Source organism: Panthera onca, chromosome E3, assembly GCF_046562875.1.
Source record: "Panthera onca isolate mPanOnc1 chromosome E3, mPanOnc1 haplotype 2, whole genome shotgun sequence".
NCBI classification, from domain to species: Eukaryota; Metazoa; Chordata; class Mammalia; order Carnivora; family Felidae; genus Panthera; species Panthera onca.
Window position 1 is genome coordinate 21953689 of NC_138354.1, and position 25509 is coordinate 21979197.

At 43.8% G+C, this 25509-nt stretch overlaps 1 long non-coding RNA gene across 2 annotated transcripts in view; it reads right to left on the bottom strand.

Moving 5' to 3' along the window:
• LOC132689242 (uncharacterized) overlaps positions 1 to 25509 on the bottom strand; it is a 129819-nt gene that overhangs the window by 78137 nt on the left and 26173 nt on the right. Inside the window, exons 2-3 of one of the 2 annotated variants that reach the window (XR_009614928.2) lie at positions 9458 to 9521; positions 7097 to 7735 (exon numbers count right to left, since the gene is read on the bottom strand). This is a non-coding gene — a long non-coding RNA (uncharacterized LOC132689242). Of the gene's footprint in view, positions 1 to 7096; positions 7736 to 9457; positions 9522 to 25509 lie in introns of those variants that run through there. The other variant, XR_009614929.3, reaches the window with a different exon arrangement.

Genomic DNA, 25509 nt, shown 5'->3' on the forward strand with positions numbered 1-25509 from the left:
GGGATTAAGAAAAGTCGAGTTGTTTATGTTTTGTTTTTTCCATTTTTCTTTCTGATTGAAAACATTCCATTGCTTTGAAACGGAGGCACGTGGCTGACACTGTCATTCTTACCCAGTGCCTCCTGATTCTTCCCTCTCCACCACCTGACAGAGAGGGGGACCTGTCAGAGTATGCTGAGAGAAGGTGCTTGGGGACATCTCTATTGAAAAGCATCCCCTGTTTTATCACCTTTAAGGCTGAGTTTTGTGTTCATCCAACACAGTACACAGCCTCTCTCCCTACTTTCTGTCTTGGTTTGCATTACAGGTGGGTACCTGCCTATTCCCCAAGCTACACTGATAAATTCTTCAAGATCAGGAACAGGGCTTATTCCCTATATTCAAAAAAAGATTTAAAAAAATTTTTTTAACTATTTTATTTACTTTTGAGACAGAGAGAGACAGAGCATGAGCAGGGGAGGGGCAGAGAGAGAGGGAGACACAGAATCCGAAGCAGGCTCCAGGCTCTGAGCTGTCAGCACAGAGCCCGACGCAGGGCTCGAACCCACAAACTGCAAGATCATGACCTGAGCCAAAGTCAGACACTGAACCGACTGAGCCACCCAGGCGCCCCACCAAAAAAAAGATTTTTTAATCACACAAATAAAAGAGCAATTGTACACTAACTCGAACAATCTACACGCACACACCCCTTCATTTCATTTACATTTAATCCAAATGCTAATACTTGAGTTTATTTTCTCCACTGTATTTCATGTTTTCTACTGTTGTCTGTCTTAATTTTTCCCCTTTCCCTCTTCTAACTTTTGTGGGATTGATGAAGTTTTCTTTGCTCAACTTTTCTACTTGTAGAGTGCCTATATCTATATATCTCCAAATATACAGAGAATACTTAGATACAAATTTAAACTTTATTTTTCTCTCCACAGGGATAGTTAATCAATGTTTATACCCTCCTTCTGATGACACCCTTAGCTTTCATTTGTCCCCCCAGCTCTCCAATCCCACTCCCTGTGTGGAAAACATCTGGGGTTTTTACTCTAAATTGTTGCCCTGTTTGCATTACCCATCAAAATTTGTACCCTTAAATGTTTGTTGTGTTATCACTGTGCCTTTTTCAGGTCCCAGATCTTCCTTTCTCTTTGAATTTCCATTTTCATTTTTGCTGAAGCACATTCTGAAATAATGCTTTCAGAGAAGGGCTCTCAATGATAAAACTCCTAAATATCTGTAGAGAGGACAAATGTCTTTACTCTCCCCATACCTGACTGATAGTTTGAATACAGAATTTCAGGTTCAACACGAGGTTCTCAGAATTTCGAATTCTATTTTCTCTGAGGATCCGAGAAGTCTGATGCTACTCTAATTCTCTTTTCCTTCTTGGAAATCTCGTTTCTTCCCTTCTGGAAGTTTCAAGAATTATCTTTGGGGTACTAAAGTTCACCTAATGTGTCCTAGTGGGTTTTTATTGTTATTGTTGACCCTGCTCGGCACTCTGTACATCTGTCTTCAGCTCTAGGAGATGTTCTTCTGCCGCTTCTGTTATCTGTTCCCCCTTTCATTCTCTATCCCCTTTTAGAACAGCTAGTCAACACATTGTGTAACTGTAAGGACCATCTTCCCTTTTAATCTCTTATGCTTTACAGTTCTGGATCCTTTATTCCATGTTCTGCAAGAGTCCCTTACTTCCGGTTTTCTAATTCAGTCTTCAGCCCTCTTATTGACTCGAGTTTTGTTTTACAATCCTACTTTAAAATTTCAGGGCCTCTGATTTCCCATTTTTTTTTCCTTAGTGGCTTTCTACGGTTCTGAGAGACTCCTGAATCTCTCTGAGGAATTCATACTAAGGCCAATCTTTTCTTCCTTCCCTCTTTGATCCTTTCTCAGAAGTTAGTTTCACTGTTTGATGGGTTCGATACCTCTCTTGTGATGTTGGTTTTTCTCACGTGTCTGGTGGGTTTTTTTTTTTCCCCTTGTATTTTGCAGACGAGGGTTTTGAAGGAAAATATTTGGCGGGTAGACTAAATTTCTTCAGCTCAGGTAAGATCTCTAGTTACCTGGCAGCAAATTCAGGTTTTGATCATGAAAGCTCTCCCTCGGGTGATTTTGCAGGTTAGAGGCAGGGCAGTTACACGTGGTGGCATGGCAAACTTCAAGGTGGTTCCCATGGTCCCTGCCTCTTGGCATTCAGGTCATTACCGTATCCCACTGGGTGTGGTGACTGACTTCCACCCAATAGGATATGACAAGGTGATGGCTCCCCTGATGATGTCACATAATGTTAAGACTCTTTCATGCTAGCAGACTCGGGGTCTTTCTTCTCTCTCTCCATTACTGGGTTTGAAGAAACAAGCTGTCATAAATCCCACCGCCACAAGGAGATGAATTCTGGCAACAACCTCAGGGACCTGGGAACAGAACCTTCCACAGTCCAGCCTCTAATAAGAAGCAAGCTGTGGCTGATGACTTGATTGCAGCCTTGTGAGACCCCAGACAGAAGACCAGCTGAGCTATGCCCAGACTCTTGACCCACAGAACCGGTGAGAAACGTGTATGTGTGTTAAGCTGCTAAGTTTGTACTAGTTTGTTATACAGCAGGAGATGCCTAACCTAGTGTTTGCCCTCCCGATGTAAGGACTCCCTTCTCTTCTTGGGGACATTGGTTAACTGGGTGTGTTAGCCCACTTCTCAATCCTCAGTGACCACTTGGAGAGTTTCCTTCTAGGACACACACACATACACACACACACACACACACACACACACACACACTGTAAACAGGTATACTCTCAGCTTATCCTGGGGGCTAAGCCTGGAATCAAGAGTTCCAAATCCTTTTTTGCTATACAAAACAGTCAGACTACAGCACAGTCAAATAAAAAGGAGTGGCCATTTTCATGGTTGAAAATAGATGCAAAATTCCTAGATAAAATATTAGTGAATAGGATTCAACAAAACATAAAAGAATAATAAATCAGGAGCAAGTAGGATTCATTTCAGAAATGCAAAGACAGCTTAGTATTAAGAAGATTTAAGAAATTATTCATCAGCTTCATCAGAGAATTCAGTATATGATAAGGTAACATTTCAGTTTGGTGGTTAAGTTATAAATTATTAAGTAAATGGTGTCGAGACCGCTGGCTGGCCTTTTGAGTGAATACTTCTAGATCCTCTGTTCATCTTTTATATCATAACAAATCTCAGAAGGACAAAAAAATTTTAAGTCAAAAAAAATTACTTGAAACAAAGATGGATTTTAAAATAAATTCAGAATGGGAAATCTTTCCAACTGTGGCACAAAATCCAGAGGCCATAAAAGAAAAGATTAAATACAGATAAATAAATTGACCTCATAAAAAAATTTCAATGTCTGCACAGCAAAAAAATGCAAACCGGTGCAGCTGGTCATCTGTTTGGGGAGGAAAGAGAAGGGAACTGAGGTGTGAATAGATGTAAACCCAATGAGCAAAGAGAATGGCCTGGCCAAAATAGAGAGTGAAGGATACATGAGAGAAAAGGTAGGTGCATATTGGAAGTACACAGAGGCTGGTGTATTCCTATCCATTACAGAGCATCCACCAGGGACAAAGCACTATACACTTTAGGGGACAAAATGCTCAGCCGCTTGACATCAGTCAGTATCTGTCATAAGCCACCCTAGTCCTGGCGCAATGGGTGCATCCAATAACTGACCCACACACCTCGGAAGGGTCATCCACGCATCAAGACTATCTGTAGGGTCAGTGGAGGTCTCTTTTTAAAATTTTTTTTTAATGTTAATTTGTTTTTTGAAAGAGAGAAAGAGTAAAAGTGGAGGAGGGGCAGAGAGAGAGGGAGACAGAATCCAAAGCAAGCTCCAGGCTCTGAGCTGTCAGCACGGAGCCAGACGCGGGGCTCGAACTCACGGACCGTGAGATCAATACCTGAGCCGACATTGGATGCTTAGCCGATTGAGCCACCCAGGCGCCCCAGCTGAGACTGCGTCTTAGCTCAATTTCTCCCTGTGCCCAATTCTGCTTTCCACCTGTCCTTCTGGTGGGTCCCATTAACGTGCTCTAAAAAAGCCCTTACCCATGACTCTGCCTCAGAATCTGCTTCCTGGGGACCCCAACATACAGCACACACTAATGACATTGAAGAGTGACTATTTCCACACTCTGGCCAACAGTGGGATACATATCACTCTTAATTCCTTCCAGTTTGACATGCCGAAAGTAGTATCTCTTTGTTGCTTAAATTTGGAGGAATATAGACTCTCCCATATGCCCTATCGGCATTAAGAGTACACACCGACCGAAGCACATTTCAGGAGGGCAACTTGCCAAAAATAAAAATTGAACATTATGTAGACCCTTTTTTAATTCGAGGTGTTTTTAAAATTTTTTAATATAGATTTAAAGGTAATTGTAGATTCACACAAAAGAATACAAAGAGATCCCGTGTACTCTTTACCCCAGTATCCCCAGTGAGAATATTTTGCAAAACTAGAGTCCAGTATCACAGTCGGGATATTGGCATTGAGGTTGAGATTTCCCTTCTTACTTGTACGTGTGTGTGTGTCTGTGTGTGCGTGTGTGTGTGTGTGTGTGTGTGTGTGTGTGTGTTTAGTGCTATACAATTTCACATTTGGACTCACCTATCCCCATTAGGATTCACCACGACAATGAAGATACACTGCACAGTTCCATCACCACAAGGATCATCTCTGTTGCCTTTTTTGACCAGCCCTACCTCCCCCCATGACTCTCCACATCCTAACACACCCCATCCCTAACCCCTGGCAATCACTGAGTTGTCTTCCATTTCTAAATTGTGTCACTTACAAATGTTATATATAAAAGGAATTACATAGCATGTAACCTTTTGGGATTGGCTTTTTTCACCCAACATAATTCCTTAGTTTCTTCCCAGTTGTGTAGTCCATTCATTTTTTTTTTAATTTTTAAATTATTCTAATTAAAAAACTGTTTAATGTTTATTTATTCTGAGTGAGAGAGAGAGACGGAGTGTGAGCAGGGGAAGGGCAGAGAGATAGGGAAACGCAGAATCTGAAGCAGGCTCCAGGCTCCGCGCTGTCAGCGCGGGGCTCAAACTCATGAACTGCAAGGATCATGACCAGAGCCGAGGCGGACACTTAACCAACTGAGCCACCCAGGCGCCCCTGTATCCTGTTCCTTTTTATCGCTGGGGTGTATTCCATGGCTTGGAATGCAAAGCAAACCAGAATCTGCTTACCCATTCACTTGCTGAAAGACATCTGGGCTGTTTTTAATCTAGCAATTCAAGATCTAGACATCTAACCCTCAGATACAATGACTCAAAGGAAAAGAAGTGTTTACAATATTCCTCCACCCCCCCCCCCCCACCTCGCAAATTGGAAGAAATCAACATTCATCAGTAGGGACCTACTTAAACAAACTGCATTAATTCACCTAATGTATGTGTGCCCATACAGAGATATTCCATGTATATAATCGAGTTACAGAAGAGGAAATATATTATGCTCCTTACGTGGTTTGGGTTTGTGTGTTTGTTTTTTTAAGTGTCACTGACAGCAAAGAGAGCAGAGAGAACTTTGTGCTCACGTTTCCGTCAATGCCATTCCGTAAATTCTATATTCCTGTCCAGTATTTATCTCCTCACATTTATTTCGTCCTGCTGCCTTGGGTAGGCCCTCAGTAGCATTGTAATCATTGGTAGTTAAGGCAGGCATCCGTGTGTTGCTTCTTACCTTAACGACAATGTTTCTAAAGATTCACCATTAAGGGTAACATTTGCTGTCTATTAGCTCAGGGAATATAGTGGATGGTATTGTAACAGCATCGCGTGGGAACAGATAGTAGCCGCAGAGCATCATGTATACAGTTGTCAAGTCACAATGTTGTACTAATGTAACATTGCGTGTCATTTACACTTCAATAAAAAAAAATATTTGCTGGGGCGCCTGGGTGGCTCAGTCGGTTGAGCGCCGACTTCGCTCAGGTCACGATCTCGCGGTCCGTGAGTTCGAGACCCGCATCGGGCCCCTGTGCTGACAGCTCAGAGCCCGGAGCCTGTTTCAATTCTGTGTCTCCCTCTCTCTGACCCTTCCCCATTCATGTTCTGTCTCCCTCTGTCTCAAAAAAAATAAAATAAAAACGTTAAAAAAAAATATTTGCTGTATATTTATGGTAGATACCCTTTATGACTATTTCTATTTCTATCTAGAAAGGATGTTGCATTTTAGCAACCGTCTCCCCAGTACCCATGGAATGGTTTCCCCCCTTTAATCCCTAAATACAGTCAGGTACATTGATATCTCCATTGATTCCCCAACTTGAATTTCTCAGATAAATCCTACTTGATCAAGATCTATTATTCTTTTAATACACGACTAGATTCAATTATCTGGTATTATTTAGAGTTCTGGCCTCTACATTCATAAGTGAGATTAGCCTGTAATTGTAGTTTCTTGTCTTGAAATCAGAAATACACTAGCCTGACAAAATAAGATTGGTGGGTCCCTGTGTTTTTCTAAGCTCTGAAATGTAAGATGTGAGCGAGCTCCCCTCTGAGATTTGGTAGAACTTGACTTATAACTACAAAAGGCTTGAGTATTGGGTGATAGGGAGGGAGGGGCATATTGGTAGATGGGCCCTTAACCACCATTTCTGTTTTTTGTAAGTGTTTTCTATTGGCTTTCTTGGACCAATTTTTGGTAACTTATAATCTCCTTGACATTTTTGTCCATTTTATCTAGGTTTTCAAATGGATTGGTATAAAGTTATATAGCTGGATCATATCATTCACACATTTATTATGTGAATTTGCTATGTATGCTCTATTACATTTTTTAAAAAATCTTTTTAAAGAAAAGAAGGGAAAAGGGAGGGGCGCCTGGGTGGCTCAGTCGGTTAAGCGGCTGACTTCAGCTCAGGTCATGATCTCGCCGTCCGTGAGTTCAAGCCCCACGTCGGGCACTGTGCTGACAACTCAGAGCCTGGAGCCTGTTTCAGATTCTGTGTCTCCCTCTCTCTGACCCTCCCCCGTTCATGCTCTGTCTCTCTCTGTCTCAAAAATAAATAAACGTTAAAAAAAAAAATTTAAAAAAAAAAAAAAGAAGGGAAAAGGGAGCCTAACAATTTAAACCACGTGGATAATTCCTCTTGTCATTCCAGTTAAAGAAGTTATGCCTCACTCGAGCAAGACGTGACTGCTATCCACACGGTCAGTCCGTTTCTACCTTTGAGCATCTCGCTCTGAGGGTAATTCAATAGTTTAAAGACATTTTTCATATAAGTCGGCCATGAACCAAAAAAATAACGATGGGATTCAAAGAAGAAAAATCGTTAGATTTTTGCAAGAGCATATCTACCTCCAACATCAGCCCAGCTTACAAAAGAATTTCTCCGGCAACTTTCCTTATTTGTAGTTCTTACCTCACCCTCTGACTTCAGCTAGGATGCTGCACGAAGAAGTCTCCTAATTTTAAGAATCTCCTCTGTGTCCGTGCCCTCTCGTCCTGCATCATATCACGTGTGTCTTCTCTCTTTGCCTTCATCCTACGTGCAGGAAGTTGGTATGTGCGTATCATTCTTTCAGAAACTCCAGCTTTGGGTTTTAGTGATCATCTCAACTACTGTTCTTGGTTTGTTTGTTTCATTTATTTCTGCTTTTATTTTTATTAACTTGATCCAGCCATTTTATTTGAGCTTATTTCATGCCTGTTTTCTTGTCCCCTGTTGCTGGAGTTCGTCTGGGATTTCAAAATGGAAATGAAGCAGTCCTTAATAAAAAATAATAATAACAGAGCACCTGGGTGGCTCAGTCGGTCAAGTGTCCAACTTCGGCTCAGGTCACGATCTCACGGTCTGTGAGTTCGAGCCCCGCGTCGGGCTCTGCGCTGACAGCTCAGAGCCTGGAGCCTGCTTTGGATTCTGTGTCTCCCTCTCTCTCTGCCCCCCTCCCCGCTTGCACTCTTTCTCTCTCTCAAAAATAAATAAACATTAAAAAAATTAAGCTTAAATAATAATAATAGTAAGGAGTTGGGGGGGAGTAGGCGTGCCTGGGTGACTCAGTTGGTTAAGTGTCCAACTCTTGATCTCAGCTCAGGTCTTGATCTCAGGGTCTTGAGTTCAAGCCCTGGGTTGGGGGCTCCAACCCGAGAACATACATTAAAAAAAAAAAAAAGTACGTGCATTCTGAACCAGCAATTTCACATCTCTGCATCTGCACTAGAGAACAATTCACACATTTGTCCCAAGATGCTATATAAGAATTATCTCTTCACGTTATTGTTTATAACAAAAAGGAAGAGCCTAAAAGCACATCAATAGGAATATAACTTACTAACCCATGGTATACTGAAATAGAATAGTACACAGCAGAGAAAAAGAGAAAAGTAGAGCTTCGTGAATGCTGCCTTGTCTCTTTTTCTATCCAAACAGCTATCCAGTTGTCTTTAAGCCACTTACTGAAGAGTCTCTTCTCTCACCACGTGGATATGCTATCCTGGTAACATACTAAATCCTCATCCGTTCCTGGATCCGTATTTCCACACTTTATTCCATGCCATTGAGCTATCAGTGCACCCCCTCGGTCTATGTTCTGCTGTTATAAATTTTGTTGTTTGATAATGTATTTTAATATATAATGGAGAAGGTTACTTCTCATTACTCTTCTTCTAGAGAATGTCCCTGGTAATCACTACCAGTTCTGAAAAAAAAAAATGCTATTGAAATTTTGATTGAAATTGCATTGAATTTATAGATTTATCTAGTGAAAATTGACATCTCTACAATTTTGAGTCTTCCTATTCAAGTGCAAGGTTTGACACTCCATTGATTCAAATCTTCTTTTATGGCCCTCAATAGAGGTTTATAGTTTTATTCATATAGATCCTTCACAATGCTTGTTAAGTTTATCCCTAGATATTTATGGCTATTGTCTCACAAGAATATGGAATTCAGTATTTCCAAAACTGAACTTTTAATCTACCTCGTCACATTCTGTTCCTTTGCCAGATCCTCCCCGGTGCAATTAGGGCACCTGTATTCACCTGGTGCCGTTGTCCAGCACCTGAGTCATTCCTGAGCTCTCCTTCGACCTCATGTCCAACTCCTGACCAAATCTAAGGACACCATATCTCAACGCCTTGACCTCTCCTCATCTACACTATCAGTCTCCTTGTCCACGCCAAGCCACCAACTTAACTTATTACAATAACGCGATAACTATTTTATGTTCTCTCTTCTTCTTCCGTTCTTTACACAGCAGCATTTTTTTTAAAAGGTAAATTGACCAAATCACTCTCATGCTTGAAAGCCCCAGTGGCCTTGCATTGCCCTTAGATGCAATTCAACGTCCTTAGCAAGGCCAACAAGGCTGTAAACGATCTGGCCCGTACCTATCAATCACTTCAACCTTAAATATCCCACCACTGTCCTCATTCATGACACCCAAGCCCCAGTGGACTTACCTCGGTTTTTGAAATTACTGATGGTGGTTGATTAGGTCATCATGTCTATTTCTTCACGTCCTCCCTGTAATAGAATTAGACGTCTTAGTCTCGTTGCTATTGGAATCTGCCATGTGATTTGCTTTAGCCAACACAATGTAAGTAAACAGTGCAAACAGAGGCTTTAAATGGGCAGGCACGGTTTGGCTTGGATTTCTGTCATCTGGCAGGAGAGCACTCTAATTAGCTGCTGGTCTCACATGGAGACATGAGTGGAACAGACCTGAGCCCACCCTGTATGCAAAACTAGGATTCACCAGCGATAGACACTCTGGAGCAGAACAATAGGTATTTATTTTTTTAGGCCACTAAGACCTGGGAGCTATTTGTTACACAGCGTTCATCACAGCAATAGCTAACTAATGCACCAGTTCTCTCCTACCTCCGCGACTTTAATGTATGTCCACTTCTCTAGACTGTAAGTTTCATGAGGGTTAAATCTGTGTCTATTCTGTGTCCCTCTATATCGCCAGAGCCTGGCATAATACTCATTATGTGGGAGTGGCTAAATAAATGTTCATGAAAAATAACTATGGTAAACTTTTCATGGTAAATACTATCTCTGATTTTATTAAACTTTGCAACATTGCTTAGGTATATAGTTGCTTTAAACAAAGTTTTTTTAAATGTGTATTTATTTTTGAGAGAGTGAGACAGAGTGTGAGTGGAGGAGGGGCAGAGAGAGAGGGAGACACAGAATCGGAAGCAGGCTCCAGGCTCTGAGCTGTCAGCACAGAGCCCAATGCTCAAACTCATTGACTATGAGATCATGACCTGAGCTGAAATTGGACGCCCAACTGACTGAGCCACTCGGGGGGCCCCCGCAGGTGTATAATTGTTGTTAACTGCTCTGTTGCCGGTCATTTCACTGAGCTCTCCTATTCTTACTAATTACCTTCCAGTTGATTCTTTTGGGTTGTCTATAACCAAAAGCGTATCATCTGTGGTGGCAGTCTGTTAAACTGTGGTCCCGACAAACCATGCCTCTTGGTATTCACATCCTTGTGTAGTCCCTTGCCATTGATTCTGCACTGGGCCTGTGACTTCCTTTTAATCAATGGACTGCAGTGGAGATGGCACTCCACTGTGCCAAGAATTAAGGAGGCCTAGAAGGTTCTACTGTTGTGCTTTTGTGAGTCTGGATCTACCCTGTAAGAAGTCTGATTCCCCTGCTGGAGGGACCACATGGAAAGAGACAGGAGAAAGAACCACTCCAACTGGCAGAATCTTGAGCAAATAAAAGGGTTGTTATCTTAAGCCACAGAGTCTTGGTGTGGTTTGTTACACATCAATAAATAATTGAAACATCTGTAAATAACAACTTTGGTGGGGGGGGGGGTGGTAAGAGAGAGAGTGAGAGAGAGAGAGAGAGAGAGAGAGAAACAGAATGTTAACTATAGAGAACAAACTGACGGTTCCGAGAAGGGAGGTGGGTGGGGAGATGGGTGAAACCGGTGCTAGGGATTAAGGAGTGCACCTGCTGTGATGAATACCCAGTGTATGACAGTGTTGAATCTCTAAACTGTACACCTGAGACGAAGGTCATACTGTATGTTAACTAACTGGAATTAAAATAAAAACTTCAAAAAAATAGATTTGAATTTAAAAACAACAACAGCTTCGTGTCCTGAATTGAAACCATTATGCTACTCTACACTCCTGTCTAAGTGCGTTGGCTGGTTCTTTGGTCCTATTTTGTAATCCATCTGAAAAACATTATGAGTCTTAGTATTTGCTAAAGAAAGTAAAATTTGGGGAAAAGTCATCAAAACACTCATATCGGTTATTTCCTGAGCATGATATTATGGGAGGAGGGACTTTCAATTTCCACTGTATGTTTCTGTTATTTTTAAATTTTATATATAACATTTATTATCTATATACTAAAAAGATATTAATAGTGGTGACTGTAGGTGTCATTTTTTTTCCCTTCCCTTTCATGTTTTACTGTGAAGAAAAACGACTTTTTTTGCTATGTGTATAAAGGTGTGTGAATTTTACATATTTTGTCGTGTTGGGTACATGTCCATTTTTGTAATGTAACCAAATGTTTAATATCAGCATTGGACTTTGAAATTTATTAAATGTGTTTTTGCGTTTGTCTAAATTGGATGGTTTTTCTCCCTTGATTTATTAGCATAGTAATTTAGATAACCTAATATTGAATCATCCTTGCATTATTGATTCTCCGGGTAAAAGAACATTCCTCTTTATGCAGTAGGGGGTCTGCCACAGGTGGATCCCATGAGGAAGGATTAGGGCTTGAGCAAGAAGCAAATCAGTGCCTCCAGGCGCTTCCAGATGGCCCAATAGATAAGGAGTCCCCATGCCCAGAATGCAAGCATCTTCTGCATTCTTTAAGGAAAACTCAGTTGTCCTTATGTATTCCCACGACAAATCCCCTGTGATCATAATCCACTTTCACTGCCTGAGCCAGTGATTTTCAGTTGCACTGGAAGACCCACACCGATCAATCCAGACAACCAAACAGTTGAGGCAAACAGCATGAAAGAGAGGTAGGAGGCTGAGTAAAAGAGGAACTAACACCAAATGAAGTAAAGTTAACACGGGAATCCAAAGAGAACTCGGACGGAAGTATAGTTAATGAATGTACTAAGAGCTATTTAAGTCGATGTCACATTCTTAAATCAAAATTAGGCTGCCAACCATAAAAATAAGCAGCACTCTTGGAAATTTAAATAACGGCTTGCTAAGATTAAAAACTCGGCATAAAAGCTGAATAACAGGACAAACACATACGAAGACCAATTTAGGAATCTGCAAAACCAAAATAGTTGACTCTCCAGAGAGCAGTGCTAAAGTAAAAGAAAGGATTTTTTTTTCTATACCTGACACTCCCTCCTTCCACTGCTGCTCTGGAAAATCTGGAAGCAATCTGATGAGTGGGACAAGAGGAGAAGTCTGAACCAGGAGGAGAAAAAGATCCCTGCTTTCTGCTTCCCCAGTGTAGACCGCCAGCCCAAGCATGACCTAGGCTTTCACTTTCCTTGCAAAAATCTTTCAGCTGAATTTGAAGTATTGCATGGGATGTATCTGCTGCAATAAAACTTTTCTTCGGCTTGAGATGAGCGGAGACCTGATTGACAATGACCTGGAACTTCGTGGGGCTTCTCTGGGATTTCCCTCAGGGCTATGGAATGGATTTGAACAGACAGTGGAAAACAAAAGCCCAATTGCTGAGTGATTATCTCCAGAGTCCTGCTGGTCCTGCCTAATGCGCCTAATGCGGCCATGCGGTCCTCAAACTGCAGAGCACATCAGACACTCCAGGGAGGCCTGTTAAAAATAGATCTGGACGCCCCAAACCACAGTCAGTCCCTCCCTCAAGGTGGGGTCCCAGCAATCAGCATTTTAAACAAGGCCCTCCCCTTGGAGGATTCTGATCAAGTTAACCTGCTTGCCACGCATTAAATAATAATACTCTTCAAACCCACTGCTCAACGCACAATCGCTTTCCTCTGTGCCTTAATGCAAGCTCTTCATTTCTCTTAAAAGTCTCTACCTCCACTTTATGGCCTAAAGTGCCATTTCTTTGCAAAGCCGTCTCGGATTCCCTTCTAAACTCCCATTTTCTTCCCTCCCTTGAGCTCTTGTAGCCTCTCTTAAATTTTAGCGTTCCAGTTAAAAGCTTTGGAGTAAAACAGACCAAGGTTTGGGTCCCGGCTTTGCCACTTATTAGCTGTGTGACCTTCACCAAATCATCTGAAGTCTCTAAGCTTCCCTTTGCTCACCTGTAAAATGAGAACGGTGCCGGTGGAATGATAGGATGTCTGGAATTTTCCTTTTTCATAACTTAGATGGGGGAAGTGAGCAGGGATATGAACAAATCAAAATAATTATCATCCATCGGTTGATAATGATTGGGGCTGGATGACAGGTACCTAGGAGTTCGTTATATCATTGCGTCTATCTTGTGTATGTTTGAAATATCCATAATAAAAGGAAAAATTCATTTAAAAACATGAATGCCCCATCAGGAAAAAAAAAACTGTATAATCAAAAGGAACTGTTGATAATCCATGAAAAAGATGCAGGCAAATGATTTTAAATGTTTGGTCTTTCTAATAATTTTTTAAAATATTTTAACATTTACTCATTTTTGAGAGACAGAGAGTGAGCAGGGGAGGAGTAGAGAGAGAGGGAGACCCAGAATCTGAAGCAGGCTTCAGGCTCTGAGCTGTCAGCACAGAGCCTGATGGGGGGTGCTCAAACCCACGAACTGTGAGATCGTGACCTGAGCTGAAGTGGGCACTTAACCGACTGAGCCACCCAGGGGCCCCATGGTCTTCCTAATAATTTTTTAATGTAAATGTTATAAAGATGATATCTCTTACATAATAACCAAATGATATTAAATAAAATAATGGATATTAAGTCCCTATCACAGTATCTACCACATAATTCTCAATAATTGTTATTTTCCTCTCTTCTTTCCATCAAGGCAGTTTGTGTATACATGTTACGTCCCCTCCCTGAGCTACACTGGGAACAGCAAAGAGAAGAAACCGTTTCGGTCTCCAAAGTGCCCACAATGCCTCCTACATGCACTTGGCCCAAACTAGGTACCCAGTAAATATTTGTGGAATGGGTCTTATTTATTTAACAACCATTTGCACGACACATACTGGGTGACTGGCGCTATTCTAAGCACTTTATAAATATAAATCTGTTCCATCAAGGACTAGCCCAATGAGGCCCTCTGTGCTAAAGATGAGAAGCCAGAAACAGCAAGATGAGTACCATGCCCAGGATAATACAAGAAGAAGCGGCAGGGTGGAGATCCGAATTTGGGTGTGCCCTTGACACCGTCCCCTCGCTCGATCACGGCCGTGCTGTCCGTTGTGAATGTTGCCCTCGCCACCGCCCCCAGCTTGCGTTGTGGGAGCCGCAGCCTGTCTGCCTTGTGAATGAGAGCAGGGACTTGGCTTCCCAGAGTGGAGCCTTTGGGAAGGAGTTTCTGTCCACGAGTCCTGAAGTGGCAAGTGCCAAAGCAGCAGCCGGGCAGGAGGAGGGAGAGCCCCGTGGGCTGGAAAGAGAACATCGCACACAAGAAATCCAAAGGAGCCAGAGGTGAGAACTGAGTCAGGGCTGCAGAACAGGTTAAGGGTTCAAAGCAGGAACAAGGAAGGGAGAAGAAAGCAAATGCTGGGGTTAAGAGATCAGAAAAGAAGGAGGGGGGCGGGAGGGGGAGGGGGAAAAGAAGATCAGCAGCAGGGGTGTGAACATCTGGGCGTAGCACACACACAGCCAGCTCATAGGACCCACGGGGGCCATGGCACACAACTCCCCACCAGATCCACCTTCAAGTGGCATCACATTGGTGGCTCGAACTCAGCCGCGGAGACCGTATTTACACCAGGGAAATCGGCAGACACCACAAATCAGAGCTTTTAATTTTTTTTAGCAAGCTGTCAAACATCTCTCAGCATGCCACTGGGCTCATCCCAGGTGATCAGCTCGTCTTAGCCATCCAAATTTATGAGTTGTCTCTTCTGGTAGGCAGGGTCGTTGCGCTTCGGTAGAACAGGTTTGCTCAAACGGGCCATGAGGAGGCAGAAATGGATGAATGCATGCACGAATTTTCCTGAAGGGGTTCCTAATAGGAACTCCTAAAAGAGAGGCATTATAAGCAATTTTGGTAATTGCAGCTTTTCAGGTGGCAAACGAGAGAGGCATCCCCCACAGGCTGCAGTCAAGAACTCAAGCGTCATTATTCAATCATCGACATCTCTCTGCAAAGCACGGTAAATAGACATTTCCAGGAGGTTTGGCAACAAGCCAGGTTTTGCAGCATCCTTCCCCTCTCAGCAAGGAGACTGGGAGAGTTCATGGCGTTCGTCTCCTGACCAAAAGAAACTAGTGAACAAACGTGGATTGGGCTGCTCCAGCAGCTGTCCTGAAGGCTGGCCGTTGCCCCAGGATCAAACACACAAACAGGAAGCGGGCGCATCTCAGACCCCAGCCGTCTCTCCCCCCAAAACCATCTCAGCTGGCTCAATCAAAGAATGCGTTACTACTTTTCAACATCCTTAACAGGAAGTGTTAGTTTGGTACACACTTCAGCTAAGGTTCAATTACAAGTTAGCTTCTGAGAGGGAACAACATACTTTCTGACTCATAACCTGCTGTATAAACCATGTCGTCAGTCCAAGAGTACTGAAAACATGTAAGCTGAAGAAATTCTAGTATATGCTTTAAAAGGGGGGAGGAGGGGAAGCAACCTGTGTTAAATCTTCAACTCATTTTGAATTTTCCAGATCCATATTTGGAGATATCCATGTATAACCTAGCTTAAATATTTTTTAAATGTATTTATTTATTTTGAGAGAGACAGAAACAGTGCAGGTGAGGGGGGCAACGGGGAACAGAGAGAGAGAGAGAGAGAGAGAGAGAGAGAAAGAATCCCAAGCAGGTTCTGTGCTGCAGAGCCCCACTCAGGGCTCAAACTCATGAAACCACAAGATCATGACCTGAGCTGAAAACCAAGAGTCAGACGCTTAACCGACTGAACCACCCAGGCGCCCCAGCTAATTTTTAATATGTTCTTTAGAAAGCCTGAGATGGGGCGCCTGGGTGGCTCAGTCGGCTAAGTGTCCGACTTCAGCTCAGGTCACGATCTCACAGTTCATGGGTTCAAGCCCCGCATCGGGCTCTATGCTGACCGCTCAGAGCCTGGAGCCTGTTTCGGATTCTGTGTCTCCCTCTCTCTCTCTGACCCTCCCCCGTTCATGCTCTATCTCTCTCTGTCTCAAAAATAAATAAATGTTAAAAAAAAAAAAATTTAAAAAAAAAAAAAAAAAGAAAGCCTGAGAAAATGCGACTCTGTCCTTTAAGAAGATCTGTTATCAGGGCAGCAAGATAATGAAACAGCAGCCACTAGAACCTGCCTCCGTTGCAAGTCGTGGCACCTAACAGGTGCTCAATAATAAATAAAAATAAATAAAATAATAAATAATAAATAAATACTTGGTGTTGAGTAGAGCAAGTGGAGTTATAGGAAGAAAGGCATCAAGATTACGGAAACATGCCTCTTCCTTTTCCAGCTTATGCCGATCTGCTGAAAAAGAAAACTTGATTAGCGAGGAATCACTTCTTCTTGGAAAGAAGTCTCAGAGAAGACAGGACGCTATGGGTACTAATGGTAATTAGAAAATTAGGAAGCAGTTCTGATCTTGCAGTTCGTGAGTTCGAGCCCCTGGGACGGGCTCTGTGCTGACCGCTCAGAGCCTGGAGCCTGCTTCAGATTCCGTGTCTCCCTCTCTCTCTGCCCTCCCCAACTTGCGCTCTGTGTCTCCCTCTCTCTCTCTCTGTCTCAAAAATAAATAAACAGTAAAAAAAAAAAAAAAATAGAAAATTTAGAAGTGAAAGAAATGAAAGGAGGCATCAGAGGCTTTTCGGGAACTAGGATGACAGTCCCCTGTAAAGACTGTTGACTTTATAGACTCTCTGAAGTTCAAACCACAGGAGCTGATTGCAATCTTTTAGAATTTCAGGTTTAGAAACTTATCCTTCTTTTGAGTCCTAGTAGTACAATTAGGGTTAGATTCAATTTCATTATGAGCAGCTTACCTATATAAAGAAAAATGCTAAATCATATAAAGGTGTTCATATTCTTTAAAATTTTGCTTTTAAAAAAATATTTTAGGTGTTCATATTCATGATCAGTTCACTGTCATTTATTTTACTTAGAACTTTTTTTTAGCATAACTGACCCAAGAGCCCCTGACCCACCCTCTTCTCTGAGAACTACCTTTTCCCTTTTGGACTTCAGTCAAATTGACTTGCTTACTTGGCCCTGGTTCACAGCATAGTTCAGTGGGTCAGCGCGGACACAGGTTCAGCTTGGGACAGATCTCTTCTCTCTTTGGAGCTGAGGATATTAGGGATAGATGCTAGGGAATATGGGAAGCTGTTTGGATGCTAGACCTGTAACTTGGGAGTTCAGGGTCCGCCGGGATTGTAAAAGCAGACAGAGCCAGTCTCTTGAAAAAGTACGAAGCATACATACCGACCAGCAAATAGAGGTGGGAATATGTGACCTGGGAACGAGACAAGAGACAGCTCTGTGGCATCTCAATGACTCGACAGATCCCGCTTGCAGCCTGCCCAGGTTCTAACTGTTCGTTTTTTCTTATGTCAAACATCCCAGTGTCCCTTCTAGGACATTTTTTTCTTAACGTAAGCCACTTGATAGTGGGTTTGTATCACTGGCCACTGGAGAAGCTAATCAAAGTACTTGTCTGACAGCGTTAGCCCCTGGGGCAGTCACGCTCATCGGTCCAGCAGGAGCCTCCTCTATCTGATGCCACTGGGCAGGCAGGAAACGATTTGGTCCCAGGGTCAGACAACTCCAGGACCCCGGCTTAGCTCTGCCTCAATCCCGTATGTGAGTAGGAGCACATCACATAACGTCACTGTGCCTCAGTTATCCCAAGGCCACCTCTCTACGTTTTTGTGACGTTCTGCGTGAACCCCCAGTAGATACTCATTTCTTTCCATTAAAATGATAGTTTAGAAGAGGCACCTGGGTGGCTCAGTCGGTTGAGCGTCTGGCTCTTGATTTCCGCTCGGGTCACGATCCCAGGGTTGTAGGATCGAACCCTGCATCGGGCTCTGTGCTGACAGCTCGGAGCCTGGAACCTGCTTCAGATTCTCTGCCTCCCTCGCTCTCTGCCCCTCCCCCACTCACACTCTGTCTCTCTCTCCTTCAAAAATAAATAAACATTAAAAAAAATTTTTTTTAAAAAGATGGGGCAGGCTGGCTGCTAGGGCTAGGTCTGTTGGCCGTCTTGCTGTGAGACAGGACAACTGTCTCAGAAAACACATGAAGAGCCATGAGCTGGGGACTGGAGGATCTTTATCAGACTCATCAAATGTAATCCGTACAAATAATCACATTCCCATTCTACAGATGAGGGAGCTGAGTCCAGGGTATCTTAGCTACTTCCCCAAGTCCCACAGGTGACAACTGGGGAGGGGGGGGGGCGCTTATCTGGGTATGAAGTCCCACTGGACCCTGACTGCCTGGTTCAAGTCCCATCTCCATCCCTTGCCGGGTATAGGACCTGAGATAAGTCACTTCACCTCTCCGTGATCAGTCTCCTCCTTGTGAAATGGGTTTCGAAACAGCCTCAATAGCAGAAGAGCACTAAACGACACGATCCGTGGGACGCACTTAGCGTAATGCTCAGCAGATAGCGAGCTCGAGAAATGTTAGTTATTAAGAGGAGCATCTGCTTCTCTGCCTCCCCCTGGCATCCGTGGCACTCTTCACTTTCCACCAGATTTGCACCTTTACTCATTCACTTCCTCAATCCGTAAACACGTATAATGACGGGGCTCTGAGGACCGAGAGATGCGCCTACGTCGACCTTCAGGGTAAGGGAAGGTCCCGATGAAGAGGTGACTCAGAGAAATGAAGATGTGAGGAGGGCTGTTGCCAGCAGGGAGAACAATGTCAATCACAGTCAGGATGGAGGAGGAGTTGTGACACATTCTAGGGAACAAATCATTCATTTTTAAGACATAAGCTCAGAGCACATTGCTCTTAGGATCAGGGCAATCCAGTGGTTTTCCATCTCACTCAGGATAACAAAGTAGCTACAATGAAGGGTCTACGAGACCCAATGTGATCCACCTGAACCCACTCCCTCTCACTCCCCCGTTCTGTTCCAGCCATGCTAGCCTTCTTACTGATCCTTGAAATCACCCCAGAGCCCTTGCACTTACAGCATCTTCCACTAGATATCCACATGGCTTGCTCCCTCACCTTCTTCAAGTCAAGGTTCAAGCACTGCCTCCTCACTGAGCTATTCCTTGAGGGCCCTCTTTAAAATTATGCCGCCCTCACCTGTCACTCTCTACTCCTTTCTTGCTTTCTCTCCATCGTACTTACTGCCTCTGATACACACCATCCCCAATTAAAAAGAAGCCCCATGCCGGGCACCTGGGTAGCTCACTCGGTTAAGCTCAGGTCATGATTTCACAGACTGTGGGTTCGAGCCCTGCATCGGGCTCTGTGCTGACAGCTCGGATTCTGGGTCTCCCTCTCTCTCTGCCCCTCCCCGTACCCCGCTCACGCCTGCTCTCTTTCTCTCAAAAATAAATAAAATATTTTTTAAAAAATGAGCTCCATGAGGTCAGGGATTTTGTTTCTGTTCACCGCTGTATTCCCAGTGCCAAGAAAGGACAGTCCCTGGCACTGGAAAAATGTTTATGGAAAGAATGAATGTGGCCACTCCCCAAATGGCTAAAGCAAAAGGGAAGTTGTCAAGAACCAGATCACATGGAGTCCTGTGTGCTAAGATAAGGCCAGTGAACCTAAGCCTAAATCCTGTGAGGGGCCACGGAGGATATCAGCAGGCCACAATCTGACCAGACTCCTATTGAAGAACACTCTCCCGGGACAAAGCGTGCAACTGAGACTAAGGGAGCCCGGAAAAAGCAGCAAGACCATTTCTGAGGCGAAAGCCCCCAGTGAGAACTTACGAAGGCCTAATGACGAAGGTGACTAGAGGGGTGGAGAAAAAGGAACGGAGTAATGAGCATCTGAGGTGAGAACGTGTAGGACGCGGTGACTGGTTGACGATAGCAAGTAACTAAGAGGGGATGTGTGTCTTAAATGACTCCTTGGGTTCTGTCCTCAGCAACTGGGCCCGTAGCTGTCCCACCACGTTAGGGAATATGAGTGACAGTTTGGGGAGGAAGGAGTGAGTTCAATTCTGTATATATTGAATTTTGCAAGCCAGTGAAGATGATCTCGGTTAGACCAAAGAGTCTCTTCATACAAATGGTAGTTGCAGGGGACCCCGCTGAAATGGTAGGTCCCAGAATTTTAGTAGAAGCCTTGCCGCGGTATCCGGCAGTCGGGGGTGAGAGACGGTAGGAATACAGGTGGGAAACAGATTTTACTCTCTCTCCGGGTAGAATGTTGAATGAACTATCCCCATATAACCCCATCAGTGGTGACTGATCCTATGGGATAATCAGGGATAGCACTATTGTTCACCTACGCTACGGGGTGAATTTGGTCTTGTGGGCTGGCCTGGGAGCCTAAGCACCTTCTGTTGTTTCCCTGCTAAAATGTACACCCGTTCACAAGCTGAGGACTGCGATATTATAAGATGGGAAACCTCCGTATCTTTCCAGTCGTACGTCGTGAATTCTTCCACCTAAAAGACAACTGCTTTTGGAAAATGTGAGTGAAGTATGTTTCTGACTCCCAAATAGGTTGCTGACGCTGAGGAGCATGGGTGACCTATCATAGTTCCAACTCTGAGACAGAAAGAATCCTTGAGGGGAAGAGTATAGAGAAAAGAGGAGAAATCCCAAAACATCATAACAGAACTTTGGGGAGACAAATATCTGAAAATGCACCATAAAACTTGGCAAACATGTTCCTCCGAGTACGGGAGTTTCAATAAAATAACCAGTTACTAGTCAGGATTCTTTGCGTTGCAATTAACAGAAACTCAAACTGACTTACATAAAAAAATAATAATAATAATAACAATAACAATAATAAAAGTATTCAACCAATTTTTAAAAAATTAAGGAGGGACTACTGTTGGCTCAAATGGCTGTAAAGTCAAGGGGTGGCAAATACAGCTTCAGGCACAACTGGATCCAGGGGCTCGGCTCAAATGACGGCTACTCAGTTCAGTTTCATTTCTTCCCATCTCTGCCTGGCTCTGCTTTCCTGTAAGTTGGCTGCTTTACCAAGCAAGTTGACCCTTCATCAAAGCATGACGGCTGACGTCAGTTTTGGGTTTAGGTTTTATCCTCCCAACAACCTTAACGGAAAGAGGATACTCTTCCGACAGGAGGCGTGATCACAAGTGATTGGATGAGTTTGGGTCACGTGCCATCCCTAAGTGACATCAGTTTTGGGTTTAGGTTTTATCCTCCCGACAACCTTAACGGAAAGAGGATACTCTTCCGACAGGAGGCGTGATCACAAGTGATTGGATGAGTTTGGGTCACGTGCCATCACTAAGTGAACACGACAGCCAGAGGGACTGGAACCCGGATTAAGCACACCTGGGTCATAGGCTACCTGGAACACAGGCTTAGTGCAGGGAAAGGAGTGTTTCCCCAGGGAGAATAACGCATTCTGTCACCAGAAGGAAGAATAGATGGTGGCAGCAATGATGGCAGATGTCTCAGGGGAACCTGGCCGGGGAAAACCTTCCTCAGGGGCTTCTTTTTCCTCAGAAGGCTCCTTTCAGGGCTGACGCAGGTATGTGTGCGGCCCCAGTGAGCTGGGGGAGTCAAAAAAGACTACATAAAGCATAGAGAGGATGAATGCTGACTGAGGACATAACTCACCCCGGTGAATGCATCGGCTGTGACCTCTCGGTTCCACTCCCCCTGCTTCTGCTACAGCACCCAACAAGCTGATTTCAATACCCAGCCCTCCCCACTGTCCAGGGTCATCATCTCATCTCCGCTACTATTTGGCAGGATGATTGGGAAGGAGAAAAAAGGCAACTAAGTTCAACAGTTCATGAGATTGAGGTGGGGTGGAAACAAAGAGCACTTCCGAAGCTGGTGGGTGTGCTTCTACATAGAGTCTCCCCCTCCCTTGCCCCGCACTGTAGCTTCATAATGGGCGTGGCCTCGGAGTATGACCCTTAGGTCACACCTCTGAGAAAAGAGAAATTATTATGCCACGCAGGGAGGTTGAATGAGAGGACTTGCCAGACGCCCTCTTCTAGGTATCAGGGAAAGCAGGGATCGGTCGGGGGAAAGAAGGCCTGGGGTGGACCCAACTCAGACACCAGACAAGGAACCGGCAACAGCAGTTGGTTTAATAAAACAGGAGCTGGAGAAGCAGTGCCCGTTCAAGCTGCATAGGCCACGGGACGGGTCGAAGATGAACGAGGGAGGTAAAATCCTAACTAATGACTAGGACACCAAGAGAAGGCGAAGTGGAAGCCTACATCCATGAAGCAACGTGGCCTTCAGGGACCACCATCCGGTTGTTTTATTTTTTTTATTTTTTATTTTAATATATGAAATGTATGTCAAATTGGTTTCCACACCATCCGGTTGTTTGAACAGTCATACGGAAGTTAGGTGGGGAAAGTGTGAGAGCCATTGTCTAGAGGTAATTCGAGTTCGTACACAACAGGAATTAACGAGCAGAGAACGCCCAGCGAAAGCCAGATAGGTACCGAGTTGGTCCGAACGGATTCCTTTAGATAATGCATGGGCCTCTGGGGTAGGTCCAAGGTCATGATGCTTGGACACTGCTCTATAAATCTTAGGGAAGTACCCTTTCTAAGTTCAACATCTGATATCAACCAGTAATATGTTCAAAAACCCTAAGTCCTACTCTTCTGGGGCCACCTTTATAGCCTGGTGTTGAAATAGTGTTTTTCAATGAATTCTTTATTAAACTTGTTTCTTGACTTACGACCTGTCAACAAAGTGGGTTGTTGCTCCTAAAATATGGATCCAGCTCTTCTAAGACCCACACCTTGGCTGGGCACTCCTTTAGGAGAGGTTTCTCTTTTGATGGATATTTTTCTGCTGAAATAGATCATCAGGTCTTTCAGCCCGTGTTCCTGTCATGTCTGAAGCATTTCTGCCTTACTTAAGCCTTTCATTATAATCAGCTGCCCTTAGCTAGCTACTCCCTGCAAGGGCTCTGCCTCAATCACATATGCATTAGCACAATTGCCCTTTTTGCTGTGGATCAAGTTATCTTTGGGGTGCCCTATGTAAATGAGAACACTTCAAAATGCTGATTTATAATGAGCCAAAAGTTGACTGACAGAGTAATAATACTACTTCTATGAGTGGACTGTTGAGAAGGCCACATGGATGGACCAAGAAGGAACATGGCCGGGAAAGAGAAGTGAGATGACCAGAAGAATGGACAGAAAAGGAAAGGAACAAAGAGAGACGCAGGCAGGTAACGACGGCCAGCGGGGACTGGGGGGTGATATTAGGCTGGAGGTGAAAGGGAAAAAGACTCATTTTTTTGTGACCGTCATGACAGTCACAGAAAATAATATAAGACATGGAAGTCACTGGGGGAGAAAAAAAGTGAATCTGATAGAGTAACTGATAGGATTGAGCACTTGAAAAAATGATGTGTATGAGAAAGGCAAGTAGTACAAATGAAAGAAAAAAAAAAAGAAGGGCACTAGGAAAATTTTTCAGGAAAAGAAATATAATCACAACACACCTTTTGGCTCTTCGGTGAACAGTATTGGCTAGTGATCGAATTATAAACAGCGATATCGTTATATTAAAAGGATGGGAGATAGGGAGTATAAGAGAGCTAAACCCTCCACCATTATTTCAGGATGTAAACAGATAATATCTAAAGTTGATACATCAAGGAACAGGTAAAGGAGCTCATTACTTAGAAAATAGCTCAAAAAGGTAAAAATGGTTGCCTCCAGAGAAGAGGAAGGAGGTTGTTGCTTCTCATTACAAGCCCTTCAGTGCTGTTCAGTTATTTTTAGTTAGCACGAGACTTAGTGTCAGAAAAAGCTTTACTGAGCATCTGCCCTGCGCCAAGCATTTGACACACGTGCAAGCCTCATTCAAACCTCACAACAAGAACAAACACCTCCCTGGCTCTTCCTGGGTGCGGGGTATTAAGCGCTTTACACTTATCAACTTAGTCCATCTTTGCAACAACTTTATGACGTGGCTAATCTTATTTTCCTCCCTTCACAGAGGAGGAAACAGATGCACAGAGAGTGAGAAACATGCCTGAGACCACACAGCTGGGAGTGGTGGTGGTGCTGGGATCCGAGCCCAGGGAACCTAGCTCCCAACCTCTGCATCCTGTGTGCCCTCTAACAAAGCCAAGGCACAAGTATCTCAACTTCGGGGACGAGGGAATGTGGGGAAGGCAAAAGCTACTCTTCTAAGATCACACAGGTGGTATCTTGTGAGGCCTGGTTTGACTGTGAGATTAACATTAACACCTATGCTTGGTCTCTCCATGGAACATTGCAAGTTTGCGTTTAAACAAATGAGCTCGTCGAGAACAAGGCTATTGTTCACCACTGCTGTTCAACATAGTGCTGGAAGTTCTAGCCAGTGCAATAAGGTAAGAAAATAAAATCAGGAATATACTAATCAAAAAAGAAACAGGGCACCTGGCGATTCAGTCAGTTAAGTGACCGACTCTTGGTTTCAGCTCAAGTCATGATCTCGTGGTTTCGTGAGTTTGAGCCCCACATCGGGCTCTGTGCTGGCAGCATGGAGCTTGCTTGGGATTCTCTCTCTCTCCCCCTCTCTCTCTCTGTCCCTCCCCCCACTCTGTCTCTGTCTCTCTCAAATAAATAACACTATTAAAAACAAAGAAATAAAATGGTCTATATTTGCAGATGACATGATGTTCTACACAGAAAATCCCAAGGAATCCACAAAAAAACAACTAGAACTAATAGATGAATTCAGCCAGTTGACAGAATACAAGACAAATATACAAAATTCAATTGTATTTCTATGTACTATCAATGAGCACATGGAAGCCAAAATTTAAAATATAACACCATTTATAATTGCTCAAAAAATGATATAGGTATAAACCCAAGTATAAAAAAACATGTTCAGAAATTCCATAAAGCTGAAAACTTACAAAACCAAAGATCTCAGGGGTGCCTGGGTGGCTCAGCTGCGTAAGCGTCCGACTCTTGATTTTGGCTCAGGTCACGATCTCACAGATGGGAGCCCAGGGAACCTAGGCTCCCATGCTCAAGCGGGGCCTGCTTGGGATTCTCTCTCTCCTCTTTCTCTGCCCCTCCCACCGCTGGTACTCTCTTTCTCTTTCTCTCAAAATAAATAAGCAAACATTAAAAAAAAGAAAGAAAGGGGCGCCTGGGTGGCTCAGTCGGTTAAGCGGCCGACTTCGGCTCAGGTCATGATCTCACGGTCCGTGAGTTCGAGCCCCGCGTCGGGCTCTGTGCTGACAGCTCAGAGCCTGGAGCCTGTTTTGGATTCTGTGTCTCCCTTTCTCTGACCCT